The following is a 17641-nucleotide window of genomic DNA, read 5'->3' on the forward strand; positions in this document are numbered from 1 at the left end:
ATTGCTTCTTGCCAGCCCTAGAAGAGAGTGCTGAATTTGGAGCGCAGAGACCTGAGGCAGAAAGACTCTCAGGGACCTTGAGCCCCTCACCATTTCTCAACCAAACATACCTTGCAGAACAGAATTAACTTGCATATGCTGCCTTGGGATCCTTGGATTTAAAAGTGGGATACGATAAAATTGCCACCTAACACTTGCTCTGTAGATCTTGCAGATTGCAAGAGCCACAGAAGAAGTGTGAGGTGCTAATTTTGTCGGACATCGCTTGCCGCCTATCTGAGAACACTCTCCCCTTTTCTTCCACTCCGTAAAATGTGCATTCTAGACTCGGGACCTTGTTAGGCCCAGTTGCAGCTTGAGGCAGTTTTTCATGGCAGAGTAAAACTTACAAATGCCAAAAATTACAAGTTCATAACAGAAGCCCAGACAGACCCTTAACTACTGCAATGAGAACAAGAGACGCTCTTAACACCTTTTTTATATATCTCCTCAGAAAATATAACTGCAAACTAATTAGGCAAACTGTGCCATTATCTTTATTATTTTTTTCCAGGAGAACACTGAAAGCAGTATTATGAGCAATTTTAAATTCGTTAGAACACAGCTGAGTTGGCTCCGCAGTGCAGTAAAAAATATCACACGTCCTTGACAAAGTGGCTCGATGAGTTCCGCGGCCTACATGCTGTTAACATTTCTAAAAGATAAGCAACGTTAAAACGCAATGCATTATCTCTCTGTCTAGCATAGGGAGCTGTCCCCACGTCCTTCACTCAGGACCAACCAATTAAATGCCACCGGATGTCCCCCAGTCTTGCCACTCTTTCTCTTCCCTTGCTGTCATCTTGGTCCATCTAGGGATAGCTGATAAGACATCAATCTGAGGCACATGTGTATCTCTGCAAGACATTTATGCTGGTAGAACTCAGTGACACAAATTAATTTGGTGTGTGTGGGTAGATGCTCATAGGTAGACAGTACTCCCATTTGGCAGAGAGCCAACAGATTTGCACTTGATATTACTTTAACAGTTGAGGGCCAGCAAGAGATTATTAAATCTAAATTCACATTTACAAAAAAAAGTGAAAAGCATTTGGAATTGTCATGCATGCATCGCCATCATTAGGTGTATAACCAGGGCTGAGGTGGACTAAAGCAGCCATCTTGCATGGTAAAATCCTGCGGGGTAGTGCCCATGTAGGTGCCCTGCGTGCCTACCACCGAGGTCGTGCAGCAGTGGCTTCTCACCAGAGCTCCACAAAATTGCGCACGAAGCTGCTGCCATGCAACACCAGTGAAGGAGGCTTTGTTGGTGAGGGCGGCAAAGGCAGTGGCAGGGGTAACACCATCCTGTTTCACCTCAGGCGGCAAAACAGGACAGGCTGCCCTTGTCTGTAATTATAATTCCTGGGCAGGGAAAGGGAGATGCTGTCCAAGACTCAGAAGAATGGGTGGGATATGGAATGAGTCTTTGTCAGGTAAAAAGGTGGGGTATTATTATTAATAATAATAATATATTGGATAGCTAGAATGTCTGCAATCAAAATGGCAACTTTTCTGCTTTAAACATTGCCCCAGGAATTTATAGCCCCACACGTTTTAGTGAACTCACAGATTGATAAATACAGTGGATGCTTGGGTTGCGAACGTGATCTGTGCGGGATGCACGTCTGCGCACGTGTGGGTTGCGATTAGGCACTTCTGCGCATGTGCGACCGCCAAGACCTGGAAGTAACCCGTTCTGGTACTTCCAGGTTTTGGCAGTCCATAACCCGAAAAAATGCAACCTGAATCGTCTGTAACCCGAGGTATGACTGTAACTTTATATTGTTTAACAGGACCAACCCTACCAATAGTTAGAGTGAAGCAGCTGCCTTAGACAGCTGATCTTGGGTGTAATAAAAGGGTAGCAATTGACAGTTCTTCAATATTACTGTATATTTACTCCCAGGGGGTGGCACCTTTTCTGTCTCAGGTGTAGAAATAACTGTCAGCCTTACACAGGAACATAAGAAGAAGCCTTATATTGAGTTATATCATAGGTCCCTCTATGATAGGCAGGCAGCTATTCTCCAGGGTTTAAGACAGGGAATTTTCCCTGTCCTAGTTGTAGATGCCAGGAATTGAACTTAGGACCTTCTGCATGCAAAGGAGATGTTCTACCACTGAACTATAGTCCTTGGTTACTATGAACTTTGATTTGAGGAGTGGAGGGTACCATTTACTGTCCTGCATCAGGCAGCAAAATGTCTTGGGCCCTCCCTGTTTAACAAGTAAACTGGGGAGCGGGGCCTTAAAACATAATGCCACCCCAAGCAAGAATAACCAAATCTTGCTTATTTTACTTGCTTATTACATTTATTAGACTTCGGAAAAACTGCTGGCCATATGGATGTATCAATACAAGGATCTGGAAGAATTTGAGGTTCTAATGCGCTTTTGAGAGGAACCTATTACAAAATCCTTGAAACTTTCATTCGTTTAGAGTAACAGCCCTGAGGGTATGTGCAGGTTTTTCATGTTTTTGTTTTGTTATTAGAATTTTATCTTTTGCTGTACCTCGAATAGACATGCATACAACTCTTCCATAGGCTGTTTTCTGATTTCAATCATTTGACCAGAATTTCTCAAGTCCTACAGGAGCTAAAAACCACTCCAGGCATATCCCCTCTTATTTAGCAGTGGGTGAACTCAGCTTGGATTGATTTAGAATCCGCTTGTTATTTATGAAGTTTCTCAAAGAATCATTTAAAAATATCCTTCCCCCAAGAGTTCCTCCTTGCTTGTAAAGTTGTCATATATGTGCCATTATGCCTTATCATATTGCTTTACCATTTTCAACTATCTTTCATCTATATTTTTCCCACTAGTCCTACACACTAATCACAGCTCAGTCAAAGCTGTGTTGTCCCTGAAGGATGCCAGTGAAGTGGAACTGTTTTGTTTTGTTTTCCTCAAAGGTGACGTGTGTTGAAAAATGGAGGCACTCTGACTGAGAGAAGAAGCAGAAAGCGAAGAAATACAGCTAAGTAAGAAACAATGATGCCCTGGGCTAAATTTGGGGCCTGTTTCTGGGAAATGGTAACCCTTGCTTGTAAGCTGCTAATAGCTACATATCTGAACACCTTGTTCCAGACGACGACAGGAAACTTTTTGAACTATGAGCTGAAAAAAATCAAGCTTGTGGTTGAGCTAGGTGTTGGGTAGGTTAATACTTGAGAGGCAAGGATTAGCAAAAAAAGTGTAGGCCATGCTAACTGGAAGGCTGGATCTACACAGATATGAAAAACACTATAAAATATAGCTCCCAATGCAATATAACATTGAGGACAGATTGCTGCACTACAGCGTCCTCTGGTGTCACATTTTTATAACACATTTTAATGATATAGTTGACCAGTGTAGCTGAGTCCCAAGTTATACAAATGAAGTTAGGGAAGGCTTAGTGGGGACAGAGCATAAAGTCTCCAACATGCATAGCTTAAGGTTGCTTATCCAAGCTTATGATTGGCTTATAACTACTGCATAAAGGACACTTTTACTCTCACAGGATTGAATGTATTGCCCACGGCTATACTTGAGGGACGATTCCAACAGATTCCATACGAAAAACGCTTATGTCCCAGTATCGAATCGGTGGCACATGCCCTTCTGGTTTGCACTCTTTATAAAGACTTGAGGAAGAGATTATCTCCCCTCTTTTATTGTCCACTCCCGGTTGCCCACCCACTGCCACAGAGTCCTTTCTCTTGGCAGGCCAAGATGAGCAGGTGACAGCAATGGTTGCAAGGTTTTTAGCTGGGGCATTCAGAATAAGATCCTCTATTTGACCATTGATTCAAAACCCTAAAATGTATTTTATATAATTGACTTTTTATTTCTATTCTTTGTATAGCATATTGTTGTTTTATTGCTATGGCCGATGGTTGACTCAAATAGCGATTCATTCATTCATTCATTCATTCATACTGCATTAAGGTGGGACAGGCTAGGGTGGAGATGCTTGCAGCTGGGTGACACGGGGTCTATTAGAATCAACAATGTATGCATAAGTCTGTTTGTGGAAAACTATAAAAGCATGTGTGCATACCCTCCAACTTTCCTCGGATGAAAATAGGGACATTTCATCCAAGGAATGTTGGAAGCAACCAACTCTCCTCTCCTTCTGCAGCTCACCAGCCTGCATGGTGTCACTGAGGTTCTGACTGGTGGCGCAACCCCATGGTTAGTCCCTCAGCTTCCTGTCGCTCAGGCTGAGGGTGCCCCTGGCCTCCTCCTCCAAAGACTGCATCCTCCACTGCCACCCTCTTCCACCACCACCACCACAGCCACCATTTCCCTGAACTCCCATTCTTTCCTCCCTCAGGAACTCCACAGCACCACACATGTTCCATGGCAGCCACCGGGCAGGGAAATGGAGGGAAGCCTGTGCCAACGAGAGAAGGCAGAAGCACACATCCAGAGCAACACAGAGGGGGAAACAGAAGCTCCTTTCTCACCAGCCTTCCCTTCCACTCTAGGAGTGGCAGCTCTGTTGCTGCTGTTAACCATTGTGGAGCTGAGCAGCAGGAACCTCAGGGCCAGCTTACCCATAGGCTCTAGGGGTGCGGGGCACCCGGGCGTCGGGCTCTCAGGGGTGCCAGGCCAAGAGTCTGGGGCTGAGATTTGGAGTCTGGAGATTGAAGAGCCAGGCCAGCTGACAGCGGAGCAGAGCCTGTCAGAGTGCTGCAGGCTTTTCTGCTGAGGGTGCTGAGGCAACAAGCAGGCTCTGCCCTCCTGTGTGCCTGGGATTGGCAGGCTGTCGAGAGGCCCGCCCAGTGCACGCATGCACGCTGCTCACATGAGGTGTGCAGCTTTCCTCCCAAGCCTCTGTGGGGATTGCTCACCTCCCTCCACCCTCCACCCGCAGCGGTATGAGAGAGTTGTGTGCCCCCAGACAGACCAAAGTTTTTTGGGTTTTTTTTGCACCCTGGCACTGCATATGCAGTGAATTCTGGTGCTGGAGGAGACTCTTGAGAGTCTCATGGACTGCAAGAAGATCAAACCTATCCATTCTGAAGGAAATCAGCCCTGAGTGCTCACTGGAAGGACAGATCCTGAAGCTGAGGCTCCAATACTTTGGCCACCTCAGGAGAAGAGAAGACTCCCTGGAAAAGACCCTGATGTTGGGAAAGATGGAGGGCACAAGGAGAAGGGGACGACAGAGGACAAGATGGTTGGATAGTGTTCTCGAGGCTACAAACATGAGTTTGACCAAACTGCAGGAGGCAGTGGAAGACAGGAGTGCCTGGCGTGCTCTGGTCCATGGGGTCACGAAGAGTCGGACACGACTAAACGACTAAACAACAACAACTGCATATGCTAAAGATGGCCCTGAAGAAAGGAACCTCTTGACTGCTCTGGGGTATTGTTAGGATTTGGGGGAACTTTCTGGGATAGCATGAGAAGCCGTGATGGCTAGAGCGTTTTTGGGACAGTCCCAGCAAAATTGGGGCAGTTGTAGGGCATGTGTGTGTGACCTGTTTGTGGAGTCTATTGTCTGCCCTGTGATGAGACACCATTCTTCTACAAGAGTAAATCCTTTTGCTTTGCTACCCATTGCCTGATTCCTGGTCTCCGCTACAAAATGAATCTCTAAGTGGTTACGTTCCAAAATACATGGAATAGGAGGAGGCAAGTTGGTTCGTCCCCAGCGTGTAAATGGCCAAGTCAAAGCGCTGCCAAGCTGCAGTAAAATTGTTGGAACTCACTAGTTCTGGCATAAGGGTTTCAGCTGGGAAGCACCACAGCTGTGAAAAATACAATAAAATACAATGGGGGTTCTGTGAGGTCTGAGAGCAGGAAGTGGGTGGACTTTTTTCAGCCTAGTCTCCATTCCCACATGATAAATCTGCAGCCTGCATGCCCACAGTGAGTGGAGCCAATAAAAATATGGGTGAGGCTAACCCACACTTTCTCTCTCAATTGCTCACTCACACATATACACAAACACGCAAATGTGTTCATATACATACACACATAAGACCCACACTCATCCATTCTCATATATAGTACACATAGACAGAAGAGAATATACCTCCGGGGGCAGGGGAAGGAACAGAAATGAATAAAGATATTCTGGGTTTCTAAGACAAATTCTCACCTGTCAGTTAATAACTTGCCTTTTTAACTTTTTAGAAAAAGCAAACATTAGGACTTGGCCAAAATTAGAGACCTTACCCATTTTACACAATTATGTAATAATGCGTATGATTTGATTAGGCCGAATCATATATGATTCCAGAAAAGAATTAAACTTCTTGAATTATTCTTCAAATATATAAATAGAACCCGGAGTGTTTGTCTAACTAAGCCACTCTAATTGAGTTTCCTAGCATCTAATTAAATGCTTAAGTTTTTTAAAAAATACCCATCAGGTATAATCATTCAGTTGCCATATTTGGAATGCTAATCATTAGGGCTACAGGAAAAGTTAATCTTGCCTACTGTGAGTAGCCAGGGGTGCATAATGTGCTATGCATTTATTTTGTTTAATTCCAAAGTCTTGCCAGTATTCTGTGAGAACTTTGGACTAAAGCAGGCTCGAGGTATGCAGAGATGGGGAGCCCCAATCAAAGGAAGGATCCGGCTTGAGGCATGTTCACTAGGCTGTATTGTGAAAGTGCTGTTCTATACCAATCACAGCTCAGAAATGCCTGTTCTCATTTTTACCCCCTTACAATACATTGAAACATATTGCTATTTGTTAGAATTCCTGCTCCATGACTGCAGTCATGGGATTTTTGTCTATCACATGACGGTGTATGTTTTGACTCCACAGAGTGACGGAAACAGGATGTTTGTGTTACTGTGTTCCGTGAAGTGAAACTATTGTCCTTTGTCCTTTTTCTCTTTGCTGTCTGATGCTAGAGAGAGAGAGAGCCATGTTGTGGTGCTCTGTGTGTGTTTATATGTAAATAAAGTAGATTAGCCAAAATGCTGAGTTGCTGAGGTCTGTCACGCGAACTGCGAAGACTCTGCGGATCCCTAAGTGTGCCGGTGTCTGTTGGCATCAGTTGCTGTGATATTCAGGCAGAAGAAAGCTTTTGAAGCTCCCAAACGAACGACCAGAAGGGAGGGAACATGCCAGTCGGGCATGTGTCTCTGCCAGGGTCCTACTCGAGTGTAGGACGAGCTCCTGACACTATTTAGGCAAGAGCACCTCTATAAAGTCCTTTCATACATTGGATGAATGGGCAGGTTGCAGAAGGTGATGCTATGATGCACACAAGCAGTGAGATGCAGAACTAGTCCATGCAATCCCATGGGGTTCTTTCAATGTATGAGGACATCCTCCCGATGTATATATCGTACTTTTCCGTGTATAAGATGAGGGTTTTTTACTCAAAAATAAGCTTTAAAAACTGGGGGGGGGCGTCTTATACACAGGTAGTGGGTAGGGGTGACGGGTGACGGGTTGCAGCCATAAGCTGCCGATTGTCACTGGCGATTTTGTGTGTGATTGGTTGCTGCATCAAGGGCTGTTGTGGGTTGGCTGCCGCTGCGGCAACTGTGCTTACTATTTCCTGTCGCTGTTTGCGATCGGGCAGACACTTGTTAATAAGAATAATACCATTATTGTCATTGTACACCCTGTGTACAATGAAATTAAACGAGCCTCCCTCCCTCCCACCCAAACACTCAATCTCTTATCGAACAACACACCACCTCACACCACCTCACAAGTCAATTGTGCTATGCTATTTTCCATTCAACAGCCTAACAGCCCACGGATAGAAGCTATTTTTTAGCCTGTTGGTATGGCTGATTATACTTCTATATCTGCTGCCCAAGGGTAGAGGATTAAAGAGGTGATGGCCGGGTGTGAGTCACCCCTGAGAATTTTTCTCGCTCTCCTAAGACAACGATCCCTTGCGATGTCATCTAGTGGACTCAAGGGACAGCCTATGATATCATGTGCTGTATTCACCACCCTCTGTAGAGACTTTCTGTCTGTGGCTGTCAGGCTAGCATACCACACTGTGATACAATATGAAAGGTCACTTTCTATTATGGACCGGTAGAAGGAGTTCATCAGTTGTTGTTTAACATTATTCTTTCACAAGACCCTGAAGAAATGGAGTCTCTGTTGGGCCTTTCTGACCACCTGAGTTATGTTGATTTTCAAAGTGAGGTCCTCACTAAGGTAAACTCCCAGGAATTTAAAGGAGGAGACTCTCTCCACACTGCCCCCCCCCCGATATACAATGGGGCTGACGCGAGTGATTGTAAGCGAGTGGCACGAGCGATTGCAACTGAATTACTGCATCCGACCCCCCCCCAAAAAAAATCTCAACAACTTTGGGCCAGTCTCCCAATAAAAAGCTCCACAACTCTGGGTCATATTCTTAAACTGGAGTCCCCCAAAACAGGGGGCATCTTATGCACGGGGGCGTCTTATACACGGAAAAGTACGGTAGTTTGCACATTTCTGTTCGCAAAAGCTGTAGATCTATGTTTCACTGCTTGTGCTAACAGGGCATCACCTGCTCAGCTGAGAAGAATCCAAACCCTTCTCAGAATGCAGGTGAACCTCCCTATGCCTTATACCTTTCTAATGTTCTGTTATTCTGAACCAAAGGAATTGTGTGCCATTACCTCTTCTTTATTTCTTCATTAAATTTCTAGCCCACCTTTGCCAAAGTCATGCTTAAATTAGATAACAAGAACACATGTATTTGTTTATACATACATTTTATTTTGCACCAATTTTACATCAGGGCTGGTAACGTTTGTCATATACCATAGTTCATATTCTGGCAGCCCTGGGAAATACAGATAGCAGAAATTTTATTTTTGTGAGTAAAGGAAGCTGAATTCTTCTTAGCGCCAAATTCCTGCTGTATTTTCAAAGAAAAGTAAGGCAGCTTCTAGAACTTATCATTTACTTTCCTTTAATTACTCTATTAAAAGACATGGTTATCTAGGAGTTCAGTTCTCAATTAATTCAATAATTACAAAGTTGAAAGGAAAAGGGTAATATACGAGCTCATTAAGTAATTGCTTGTCACTTTGTAACTTAAATAACAATGGGTCCACTTTATACAGCAGAATCCATTAAGATAATTGACTATTGGGCCTGCTGATTTGATCTTTTCCCCCTGCTCTGCTAAAGAGCTAAGAAGTATCTAATTTTGCTAATTTACTTCCAGCTAGTAAATATTGACGAGATATGCAGAATGTGTATTTTTTTTTAAAAAAAAGCATAGCTCTAAAATCAGTTCATTATGTTTCATCTTCTCATTTAATTATAGCACCTTTTATATGCCAAGTTCAGTAAAGGGGGAACAACCTATTTAGTAATTATCAGGGCAAAACCTTGTGCCATAAAGATTGAATTTTTTTTAAAAAAAGAAATCATCATAAAGTTATAAATACTCAGATTTCCTGCATTTTCATGTCGCATGCAGGGAAGAAAGCTAAAGAGCTGTTCGAATTTCAGGCAAAGAGAATCAGTTTACACAATTGATGGGCAAAATGGCAGAATCAGATTCCTGCCTGAGTGAGGTACTATAGGTTATGTTTTCATGTGGCAGGCCTGCTGGGACACCAATATGCTTCTCTCCATGTGTTCTAGGCAACAAAAAAACAGGTGGCTTGTCAAGCATCACCTTCTCCCCCTGCCCTCATATATAGCTGCCTGTCTTTAAGATGTTTACTGGAGTCCATTGTCTGGGCTACTCACCCAGTGACCTTAGATGGGTGACCATTAGGTAGAAGTCTTCTTTATGGTGGCATCTTGGTCATGGGATGTCCTCCCCACATAAGCCTGGTGTCTGCATTAAGGTCTTCTTCTTTTTTGACATTCATGGGCATTTTAATTTCAACTTTTTAATTTAATCTGCTCTATGTTTGTTTGTTTTATGTACTTGATACTGTTTTACGCTGAGTGATTATGTCTTTCCATATGCAGTTATGCATTTGTCATTCTGACCGAGATTTGCTTTATTGATGGCATTGCATGCAAATGTTTTATTGAGTTTTGTAGACTACCCAGAGGGTGTTAAATCTAGTAATTAAAATAAGCAAACAAATGAGTAACTTATATGTCTAATCAGTGCCTTTTTTTCCTCTCTAGATGAAAATAGGAATGTTCTGAGGAAAAGCAGGACATCCCGGGATCAAATCAGAAACTGGGATGGCTTCTGTAGATCCAGGACTATCCCTGGGAAATAGGGACACCTAGAGGGTCTGACATCATTTTAAATGTGTTGTGGGAGGGCGGAAAATACCGGTTTTGTTTTCGTTCTTATTTTTATTATGTACTTTCTCTTTTTGATAGTGTAATTTTATGTTGTGAACTGCCCTGAGATCTACGGATTAAGGGTGGTATGCAAATTTATTAAATAAAAAAAATGTGAACGTGTTTTACATCATCCTGTTTCAGGTTTTAGTTATTCACAACACACTCCTGTGCCCTGAGGTCAATGGGTTTTACTTCCAGGTTGGAGATTGCTTAGGATTGCAGCTTCATTTTCCTTCGAGAGATAGAGTTTATTTCCCACGCTATAGGCCTTCATTTACTGAAAACACAGAGAGAAATGAATCATTGATAAAAGGTGGCATGAAACAAGTGAGCCTGCATTTCTCAACTAAGTTTCCTTTCTAGCCCTGGATGCTGAGCAGAAAAGAGAATGCTATTAGAAAGGCGAAGAATGCAATTTCGGAGACGTGGAGACTTTAGAAAACGGTATAGATAAGTTTCAAGATTAAAGTAGGAAATAAAAGTCTCTTGCAAGTTAGGAGTGAAACAATGCAATAAAAACAGAATAAATATTGGCATGGCTACACCGGAGAGAAAGGCAATAAGGGCTGGGGTCACATGTCAGTTAGCATTAATAATCTTTTACTTCAAACACTTACACGGACCTTGTTATGGAGCAGAGATTAATGGATCAAAAGATAGAAGTCTGGATGAATCCAGGGGCAATGAGAGAGGACCCAATGCACATACTGTAGCGGAGACATTTTTCTTCAAAGAATAATGAGTAAATGTCATCCACGGTGAGCCCTAGGGCTAAGACAGACTATAAATGTGACTAAACAGTGCTATTTTTAGAAAAGACTACCTTTATCTTGTTTCAAGGAACCAATGGGGCTCTTGAACCAGGAACTGAAAGTAGGGCGAGCCTAGTGACCCAGAACTGTAGGTGCTCAGCGCTCTTCAGAGATAGAAAGGAACAGAGATAAGAAACTTCTGAAAACATTTATTCCCTGCTTCCTTACAGAACTAAAGGGCTGTCACAGGGAAGACGACTCAAGCTTGCTTTTCCCCGCTCCGGAGAGTAAGACCTGAACCGATAGATTCAAGTTACGAAAAAGGAGATTCTGATGAAACATCAGGAAGAACTTTCCGACAATGAGAGCTTTTGGACAGTGGAATGGACTCCTTTAGGAGGTGGTGGACTCTCCTTCCTTGGAGCGTTTTAAACAGAGGTTGGATGGCTATCTGCCATGGATCCTCCAGCTGAGATTCCTGCATTTCAGGGGGTCTGACTAGATGATCCTTGGGGCCGCCTTCCAACTCTACAATTCTAAGAATCTATTATTCTAAGTAGGTGTCAGAATAGGACTCGGATTGTGGGTGGCTATTTTTTTCAGCTCAGTGACTGATGCATACAAAGGTACTTTTACCTCCTCTAAGAGCTCCACACATTTCACTGGAGGAAGCTGTTCTGTGTACAGTGGTACCTCGGGTTAAGAACTTAATTTGTTCCGGAGGTTTGTTCATAACCTGAAACTGTTCTTAACCTGAGGTGCCACTTTAGCTAATGGGACCTCCCGCTGCCGCCAAGCCGTCACCATGCGATTTCTGTTCTCATCCTGAAGCAAAGTTCTTAACCCGAGGTACTACTTCTGTAGGTGCTCAGCGCTCTCCAGCACTGACTTGCCTCTCCTTATACTCTCCAATGGAGTTTTAAACCCGTGTAATTATCTAACCCATTTACTGAGACCAGAACAGCAATACCACAGTCGTTAAGAGTTTTCAGACTCGGAGTCCCACTGCAAGACAAATCGCTCTCTTAAAGCACTGGTAAAAAGTTATGACTCCTTTCCATTTTGAAACCTGACAGAGAATTATACGTGATCGTATACGGTCAGTCAGGTGCAGGAAAGAAAACAGACTAATGCAGAAATATGATTCATAAATCATAATTGTTATTAAGTTGCAGCCTTCCTGGAGGAAGCGTTTGAATCTGCTGAGTGAGGATAGGTGATAAATAGTGACCTAGATCATAAAATATGGTGTTTAGCAGCACAGGGTAGTTTAATCACTGGAGCAAGACGGCAAACTTTTAGGTCATCAGGTTCCTGTGTAGTTTTTTTTATTAGCATGGTAATTAGTAGGATAATTAGTGTACCAGGTCTTCTCCCATAAACAAGATAATAAATGGAGGAGCACAGAAGGGAAATAAATTTTCACCTTGTGTATTTGACCTATGTACTTGAAGCCATCGATCGGAATCATAGATTCCCAGACGGAAGCAAAACCTGAGAAGTGTGTGGGGTTTTTGTGTGTGGGGTTGTTTTTTTTAAGAGCAGAGTTTGCAGCACACGAGAATGTTTCTGGGCTCACATAGTTAGGTAGTACCAAAAAGATGGTAAACTATTGTTGCACACCAACCCAATCTCTGAACAGTGTGAGATTCCAGGGGTTCCAGGCACTTACGCAGGGTTCATGTTTTCCTTAGAATGAGGGACAGCAGAAATAGAGGATGAGGCACATATATACAACCTGAGCCTGCAATGGAGGGGTTCACAGCATTAACACCCCAAGATGGCTTTGCTCCCCCCATAGCCATAGTCCTGGATTCAAACAGAAATCTTTTTTTAAAAAAATATTTTTATTGGCAATTTCAACACAATGGTTTTATCAAAAATACACCATCCACATTATTATTATTTTTCCCCTCCATTTCCCCCCTCCCCTCCACCCCTAAACAAAAAACCCAGCCTCCCACCCACCCCACCCCCCAGACTTCCCTCAGCTCCTTTCTCTGGTTTCTCAACACATATTTCTATCTGCATGTTATAAAATTGTAAAGATCCTCAAGTTGTCTGTCTATATATTACAATAAAAAGTTTGTGAATGTTTAGTCAAAACCTGCCAGAGAGTCCAGTTCATTTTGTTGCTTCTTCAAATATTTCATAAAAGGTTCCCATTTGTCTTTGAATAGCCAGGCTAGCTTCTTGCCGCCATTGTCGCATACATAAAAATATTTTTTAATCTCTTTGGCAAGTCTTTTCCCACTATCCCTAATAAGAAAGCTTCAGGCTTTTTCACAAATGTTAACTGGAACAGGATTAAACAGAAATCAAACATCTCTCTCTCTCTCTGGCTTCCACCTACATCTAGCTTCTAGCTCACATCAATCTACTCTCGACTCTTGCCTTTGTCTTTCTAGCTACCAGAGAGTTGAGGGAAAGGCCCCCGCCTATTTGGCATCTTTCACAGAGTCACTTCTTTTCTTCCTTTAATGGTCCATTACCCAGGCTATCACATTAGTAGGAAGCTAGCCTGGCTATTCAAATACAGTAATACTGCCACAAACATCCACCTTGTCTAGTGTCTGCTTCAGTGAACGTCCGCAGCAAACCCGGAAGTACCAGAATGTGTTACTTCTGGGTTTGCTGCTCGCACAGGTGCAGAAGCACAAACCGCTCTGCTCCAGGCGCATGCGCAGACACAGCACTTTGCCCTGTGTCCTTTTCGGCTAGCAGCCGGGGCTCAGGAATGGATCTTGGTCACAAAACAAGGTACGACTGTAATTAGAAAGGGGCCCAGACATTCAGCCTACCCCCCAGCTGCACATATCACTATTTAAATATGCATACTCTTCTGATCCTCTGGTTTTGCAACAATACTTGTTCACGGAGGAATTCTGTAAATTCACTGCAAGTCTTCAGAACATGGCTGAAATCCAGACTCTCCAAGTGTCCCTATTTTCCAGGAACAGTCTTGGATTTACAGAAGCTGTCCTGGTTTCCAATTTTATCCCAGAATGTCCCCCTTTTCCTTAGGACGTCCCTATTTTCATCAGAGAAATGTTGGGTGTTGTGGAATTATGCGACTCCTGAGCCAAGGAGATAAGTAACTGAAGACAGCCCTGTATAGAGAAGTTTTAAAATGTTTTATTATGTTTTTATTTATGTTGGAGGTCACCCAGTGTGGTTGGGCAACCCAAACAGAGTATGGGTGGAGTATAAATAACATCATCATCATCATCATCATCATCATCATCATCATCATCATCATTAAATAGAACGTTCCTATTTTCATCGGAGAAAAGTTGGAGGGTATGGAAGTCCTGGATTTGTCCCTGGATGGAACAACAATATAGTAACATATAGAATAGCAAATAAGGAATAAGGAAAAATATAGCACCACCTGTTGGTTGGAGGTGTTAACATATTTACCGGTAATTACACCAGTAAGCATTGTTGTTTCAACCTTTATTTTTGTGCTGTCATAATTATTTCAATTAGAAATGTCAGAAATTGAATGTTTCTGCAACCCTATGGACACCATACATGCTCAGTTCTCAAAATACGGAACAGGGATGTTGTAAGATAAGGTCTTTGGGGTATGCTGAAATCATTTATCAGTGGTGCACCTTTAAGTGGCTTTTAAAGGAACCCTAAGTTTTCCTATCACATAGATGAGAGGAGTTTCACTGAGTCCCAATTTAATTTTAAATTAAATTGAATTTTAAAATATTTTCTATTATTCACAACCTGTTTTCTTAGCACCCAGTTACCTTGGAGATACCAATTGCTATCTTTTAAAATTACCATATCCCTCTCCAACCAATTTTCTAGTTAGATGGGAGAAATCTTATACACGTTTACACTTCTTTTATAAGAAAGGCTGCTACAGTTTTCTAAAAATAGCCTTCCTTGTGTGTGTTTTTTCCTCCCTTTTTACAGATTGGGCAGATCTCAGACAAACTGCAAATAATAGTTCATGATACTACCAGGGGCAGGGGTGATAAAACAGAACAGAAAGGTTGTGGCAATGGGGAATTTGACCAGGATCCTACTACAGTTTTGCAAAAAACTATTTGCAATTTACCCCAGGGCCTTCCCCATTTTGGTAACCTGGTCTCCCCAGATCCCACTCCGAAGGGAAAGAAGGAGGAAACCTTGCTCTCAGGAGAGTACCCAGCCAGTCCAAAGTTGCTGTAGTCTGATATTCCCTCACCAAAGACAGAATTTATATTCTGTGGGCTCCCAGGCAATATTTCTGGCAATAGGCTGCACTGGGAGCAGGGCGGCTAGAGAAACATTTAATAGAAACGGAGCTACCGTATTTTTCGCTCTATAAGACACACTTTCCCACCTCCAAAAATTAAGGGGAAATGTGTGTGCATCTTATGGAGTGAATGCAGGCTCCATGGCTTCAGCGAAAGCAACGCAAAGCCTCCGGAGTGCAGTGGGAGCTCCGTTATTCTATTATTCTATAAGCTCCATTTTCAAATGGAGGCTGGGGCTGCTGCTGCTGCATCTTTCTCTCACACAAGAAATGTCAGGGATGGAGTTGTGGACTGGCACCAAGGAGGTGGCCAGGTGCAATAAGCTGGTTGTGGCAGAGAATGCAGGGCAGTCCAGGGGATGTAAGGTGGCTTTGCCTGGCACCCTTCCCAGCACCACTTTAAGCCTAACAATGCTTCTGCAGCCATGAATCCTATCCAGGACCCCAGGAAAAGCAGGCACATGTTCAATCTCACACAGCTTTGAGACCTTAATAAAAAAAATCCTCTTTTCCCCTCTTTCTACTTTAGTAACAAGGAGGAGCCTGTCTTTTCTGAGCTGCTTTAAACCTTCTTCGAATTGAAGATGTCAAGAGTAGCAACTGCATACATACATTTAGATCCCCCTGCAGAAGCTCCAGCGCCACAACGTGATACCGTGATTTTGCTAACAGCTATTCCTTATCACTGTGCACAGAGCAAATCTTCTGTAATCCAAAATAGTAGAGGAAAGATATTTTTTGTCCCTGAAGCCCTCTCCCTGCTCCTAAGATGCCTAGGAGTTTTAAATCCTTACTTTGCATGTTTTCTGTTCATTATACAACAAAGTGTGTGGCCCAGGTTGGCATTATCTCTGCTACAAGAAAAAAACAAAACAGTACCAGAAACTGAGCAATATGTTATGGACATTACATTAACCAACGGAAGAGCACAGAGTCAGGTCTTAATCACTGTAGTATGTTTACTTCTTCTTCTCCCCCCCCCACCCCGTATTTAATGTCTTTATTGTTTTAAAATAAATACATTTATAAAAAGGAAAAAACAATAATAGTATAACAAACATCATTTATACACCCGGCAATACAAATAATTATAAATCTTGTGAATAAAAATAAAAATAAAAATGACTTCCAATTAGTCTCACTGTTGTAATATGTTTTCTTCATGCAACCAAATAAATTAAAACAATTGCAAGCATAAATTTAAATTTCACTGCTTTAATTATTCTGTAGCACTGCAGAATATAATGATTCAGAAGCATTGCAGAATTAGATTGCAGTCCTAGACACACTGACCTGGGATTAAACCTCATTAAACTCAATGGGACTTCCTTTCAGTAGACATGCATAGGATTGGGATGCGGGTGGCGCTGTGGTCTATACCACTGAGCCTCTTGGGCTTGCTGATCAGAAGGTCGGCAGTTCAAATCCCAGCGACGGGGTGAGCTCCCATTTCTCTGTCCCAGTTCCTGCCAACCTAGCAGTTCAAAAGCACGCCAGTGCAAGTAGATAAATAGGTACCGCTGCAACAGGAAGGTAAACAGCGTTTCTGTGCACTCTGGTTTCCGTCACAGTGTTCCGTTGCACCAGAAGTGGTTTAGTCATGCTGGACACATGACCCAGAAAGCTGTCTGTGGACAAACGCTGGCTCCCTCAGTCTGAAAGCAAGATGAGCACCACAACCCCATAGTCGCCTTTGACTGGACTTAACCGTCCAGGGGTCCTTTACCTTACCTTTTTTACCTGCACTGTCAGGATCTTAAAGCTGGGATGAACATCACACTTACCTCAGAGGAGCAGCCTGTCTTTGCTTTTTTTAAGAATCTTGAAGCCTCATCCCTTTTTGAAGATGATGAAACCTCACCTTGGCTGAGAAGTTTGTTGACAGGACACATGAAGGAGCAGTCCTAAAATATTGCAGAGTAACAAGGGCTGTGTTGTGTATGTCAAGAGAGTTCACAACAAAGCCAAGAACTGAAAAGGGGGCTTCCAGATTCATAGCTTAGTCATCTTTGCTACAATTTATGCATAACAATATTGAAGATGAATCATTCTGTCATCTGAAGGTCACTGATTTTATTTGCCGTGAGTAATCGGGGTGGGGATAAAATTGTGATTTAAAAAACAAAAAGGAAATCTAAAATTAAAGCACTGCATTGTTTTTGTTTTTTACTGTGCAGGTAGCAAGGAGCATTTTAGTGATATGCTAAGTGGATACCTGTCCTTTTAAAGAATCCATTCAAACTATTCATATCTATTTGGGGTTATTTTCGATGGATTGCAAACTGGAAATCATATCAGAGGAATGTTTTAATTTGGACATATGTTAGTGATGCTTGTCTTGCTGCTCAAATA

The 17641-nt window shown here is 42.7% G+C and overlaps 1 long non-coding RNA gene across 1 annotated transcript; it reads right to left on the minus strand.

Moving 5' to 3' along the window:
* Nucleotides 1-14321: 14321 nt before the first annotated feature.
* LOC310753154 lies at nt 14322-17223 on the minus strand. The gene is made up of 3 exons (XR_014543238.1): nt 17074-17223; nt 16084-16143; nt 14322-14357 (listed from the first exon to the last, which is right to left on the minus strand). It is a non-coding gene; the product is annotated as an uncharacterized lncRNA (long non-coding RNA).
* Between the last annotated feature and the right edge of the window lie 418 nt (nt 17224-17641).

This window comes from Podarcis filfolensis (genome assembly GCF_964270895.1).
Source record: "Podarcis filfolensis genome assembly, chromosome: 17".
Classification (NCBI taxonomy): Eukaryota; Metazoa; Chordata; class Lepidosauria; order Squamata; family Lacertidae; genus Podarcis; species Podarcis filfolensis.